The sequence below is a fragment of the Elephantulus edwardii genome, unplaced genomic scaffold, assembly GCF_000299155.1.
Source record: "Elephantulus edwardii isolate Elephantulus edwardi_28Jun2011 unplaced genomic scaffold, EleEdw1.0 scaffold00319, whole genome shotgun sequence".
In the NCBI taxonomy this organism is placed as follows: Eukaryota; Metazoa; Chordata; class Mammalia; order Macroscelidea; family Macroscelididae; genus Elephantulus; species Elephantulus edwardii.
Window position 1 is genome coordinate 1,074,219 of NW_006400069.1, and position 4,415 is coordinate 1,078,633.

At 46.7% G+C, this 4,415-nt stretch overlaps 1 pseudogene; it reads right to left on the reverse strand.

The window, feature by feature from the left end:
* Window positions 1-461: 461 nt before the first annotated feature.
* LOC102843241 lies at window positions 462-2,521 on the reverse strand (annotated as a pseudogene).
* Between the last annotated feature and the right edge of the window lie 1,894 nt (window positions 2,522-4,415).

A 4,415-nucleotide genomic window follows, 5' to 3' on the forward strand; every position in this document is an offset into this window, starting at 1 on the left:
TAGTAATGTTTTGTAATTTTCTTTGAATAGATCCTTTGTGCTTCTGGTTAGATTTACTCCCAGGTATTTTGTCTTGTGATTAGTAATTGTGATGGTATTTTTTGTTTGTTTGTTTTAGAGAAATTGACTTTTATTTGGTTGAAAGTGTATCTGTATAAACAGAATATCTGTAGAGATCTAGTTTGAGGAAGAAACACAAGGGACTGAGGAGGGCAGGATTGGGGGAGAGAGTTTCTTTTAGGCCAAGTCTCCTGCTCTTTTCTTGGCAAGGGAGGAGAGTGGCACAAAGCTCATTTTATTTTACCCCACTCCAGGAGAATGAGGGGGTCAGCTTGACATGAAACCATGGATTAGTGCTATTTCCAGCCTCCAACACAGCCTAGGGATGCTCTAGGATGTCCTAGACAGGTGAGAGGCACATGTCAGAGACTAGGAGTCGAGGTGGTTCTTGGGATTAGTGGTCAGGAGGCTGGAGGTTGCTCTTTCAGGGCAGAAGACAGATGGGAGTGTTCCTCAGGGTCAGAGGGCAGGGGATATGTGGACTGTTCTCTTGTGTCAGAGGTCAGGACCGGAGAGCTGCCCTCAGCCTGCACCACTGTCCGGGTCCCCAGGGCCTCTGTGTACAACTCCTGGTTCTGCTCCTTCCACTGTCGGAACTTCTCTGCAGTCAGGTCTGGGTCACCAAGCAGCTCTTCCAGGACCTGCAGCTCCTGCATCTTTGCCTTGAGTGTGCTCTGTAGCACCCGCACCCGGTGCACTTGCTCGTTGAGCTGGGGTTCTCGGTTACGCCGCATGAAGGAGCTCCGCCACTCTTCATGGGTGAGGGGTTGTGGCTGGCTCAAAAGGGACATGCTGCCCTGTTTTAGCTCCCGTACCATTCGTTCCAGTGCTCCATCACCACTGTCTGTTGGAAGGCCGAAGGAAGTTCGCGGGCTGCTCTGCGTGGGGGTTGCTGCAGGTGACATGTCTCCATGGACAGGACTCCAAGCTCGGGCTGGGCTAGGCGAGGCTGAGCACGACCCAGCCTCATCATCAGGGTCTTCTGCTTCCGTCTCACTGTAGCAATCTTCCTCTTGGGGAGGCGGGGCTCGGCCCGGAGATTGGTACTTGGAGATGCAGGTAATGAGATGGCGCACCCAGGTGCTCAGGTCCTCCAGGGTGTCAGCAGCAAAGATAAAGGGCTTGTACACATCATAGGTAAGCTGGAACACATATTTTTTTTCTTCTGATCCTGTTCACTTTCCAGGCTGTAGTTGGAGACATTGATGAGGCCTTCTGCCTTCTCATCCTGGGGCTGGCGGTACCAATAGAGTGTGCGTCCCTTGAGCACAAACCAGCAGCGGCGCCAGCGTGGGCCCATGAAGCCGCTGGGCACCTTGCGCAGCAGCAGCCAGCCATTGCAGTCAGGCTGACCCAACTCCCTGCACGACACCCGTCGGCGGCTCAACCGTGTCGCCACGCCTTTTGTTTTTTTCCGACCAGGGATAGGACTCTTGTCGGGGTGTCCTGGGGGCTCCGGGGTCTCTGCTGTCCCTGTCCAGGCAGAGCTGGGCTCAGAATTTGGATTCGAAGACAAGTCAAAGGCAAAGACTTCCTGTTGGAGGGTACTGGGTGACAGTGAGGGTAGAGCCAGCGGCTCTGGGGAGACCTGGGACAGAGGAGGAGTCTGTGGAGGGGTCTCGGGCACCAGAACCTTCTTTAGCACCAGGCTGGCCCCAGCTGGCTCTCGAAGCAGCTCCCTCACCACGTTCTTATGAGGCCAGCCCACCACCACCTGGTCGTTGACCTGGACAACTTCGTCTCCAGGCAGGATCTGCAGCTGGGAGCTAGTATGGAGTGAGGGACTCACTCGAGACACAAAGTGAAGACAGTTGTTGGTGGTATGGATTTCCAAGCCCAAGGGATCGTCCAGCTGCATGTGTTCCAGCACAGCCCGCTGCTCCAGCAGTTCTTTGGGACTATAGCTCAGGATGTTGTGGCAGATCCCAGCGATGTGGCTACAGATTCTCAGGACTCGGCTCTCCTTCTCAGCCACCGGGCAGTCCTCCTGCACGGCCTGGCCCAGCTCCCCACACAAGTCTCCGATCTCCTGACAGGCTGAGAAGTCGTTTAAGTGGTAGAAGAGGTACCTGTTGAGCCAGAAAAGGAGAGTATGAGCCTCTTGCACCAGCTCCACCGCTGCACTGAGAACACCAGCAGGGGTCTCAGCGCAGGACTCCAGTTGGCCTTGGACCAAGGTCTGGAAGGTGTGAATTTTCGCCAGCAGCCCCTCTGTCAGATTCTGCAGGTTCTCTGTCTGAAGTCCAGAGCTCAGAGCCCGGAGCTGTTCCACCCCATCCAGGATGAGTTCCTGGTGACCCAGAGGCCACACAGTCAGAGGCTGGAGGCTGCGGGGGCAAAGCTGAAGCAGGTACTTGCCCAGCAGCTCCCAGGCCTCAAAGGGATAGTCCTGCAGGGAGTCATCGAGGCCTCGGAGCCAAGCTGCCACCTTCCTGGGGGTCCAGGTCGTCACCGGCTCCATGGGCGAGCCCGCCTGGCTCCCTCTGTGTCCCGCACCCAGGCCCGGGGCTGGAGCCCCGTATTGGTTTTCTAATCCAATTGATTTTTGTATGTTGATCTTGTATCCTGCCACTTTGCTAAATTGGTCAACTATGTACAATAGTTTCCTTGCTGAATCGTTAGGGTTTTCTAAGTAAACTATCATATCATCTGCATACAATTTTACCTCCTCTTTGCCAATTTGGACACCTCTTATTTCCTTGTCTAGTCTTATTGCTATCCCTAAGACTTCTAATACAATATTGAATAGAAGAGGTGACAGTGGGAATCCTTGCCTAGTTCCCATTTTCAAAGGGAATGCCTTTGATCTCTCTCCATTGAGAACAATGTTGGCTCTCGGATTTGAGTATATACTTTTTGCTATATGGAAGAAATTCCCCTCTAATCCTATTTTGCTGAGTGTTTTAATCAGGAAAGGGTGCTGGATTTTGTCAAGGGCCTTTTCTGCATCAATTGATAGGATAATATGGTTCTTGTTCTTTGCTCTGTTAATGTGATGAATGACATTGATTGTTTTTCTTATGTTGAACCATCCTTGCATACCTCTTATGAATCCCACTTGGTCATGATGAATTATTTTTTTATGTATTGTTGGATTATATTGGCCAAGTATTATTCAGGATCTTTGCATCTATGTTCATAAGAGATATTGGCCTTTAGTTTTCTATTTTGGTGGCATGTTTACCTGTCTTTGTTATTAAGGATATGTTTGCTTCATGAAATGAGTTTGGGAGAGTTCCATCTTTTTCTATTTCCTCAAATAGTTTATGTAGAATTGGTGACAGTTCTTCTCTGAATGTTTAATAAAATTCACTTGTACAGCCATCTGGCCCAGGGCTTTTTTTGTTTGGATGTTTTTTTTTTTATTTCTTTTTCAATTTCTTCTCTTGTAATGGGTCTGTTCACATTTTCAATTTTAGTTTCTGTCAGTTAAAGTAGATTGTGCACACTTAAGTATTTGTCTATTTCCTCAAGGTTTTCATATTTGTTTGAGTATAGTTTTTCATAGTATTCCAATGTTATCCTTTTTATTTTACTTGGTTCTGTTGTGATGTTGCCTGTTTCATCTCTTATTTGGATTATTTGTGTCTTTTCCTTCTTTAGTTAGTTTTGCTAGTCGTTTTTCAATTTTACTGACCTTTTCAAAGAAGCAACTCCTTGTTTTGTTGATGGTTTCAATTGGGGTTTTTTTGTGTATTTTCTCTCATTTATCTCTGATCTAATTTTGAGAATTTCAGTTTTTTTAGAGGGTGTCATGTTTTCTTGCTGTTCTTTTTCAATTTGTTGGAGCTGTTGGGTTAGAGAGTCAATAGTCATTTTTTCCTGTCTTTTGATATGTTTGCTTATTGCTATAAATTGGCCTCTGATTATGGCTTTTGCTGTTTCCCAGAGGTTTTGGTAAGTCGTGTTTTCATTTAAGAAACATTTTAATTTCATTTTTTATTTCTTCTAGTACCCAGTAATGTTCAAGCAAGTTGTTGTTCAGCTTCCAAATGTAGGTGTTTTATCCCTCCTTTATCCTCCTGTTATTAATGTCTAGTTTTGTGGTATTGTAGTCTGTCAAGATACTTTGCATAATTTCCATGCTTTGTATAATTTCCATGTTTTTTAATTTGTTGATGTTTGCCTTGTGACCTAGAATGTGATCTATTCTGGAGAAAGTTCCATGCACATTGGAAAAGAAGGTATACTGTGCTTTTTTGGGGGGGGGTGTATTTGACAGTCCCTTTTCACTTTTTTTCTTTTTTTGCTTCCTGAGTCAGACAAGATTTTCCCCATAGCATTTCTCATTCACTGAGTGTGATACTGATTTGGTTATAATTAGTAAAAAGTGAAAAGAAAGAAATTGGACAGAA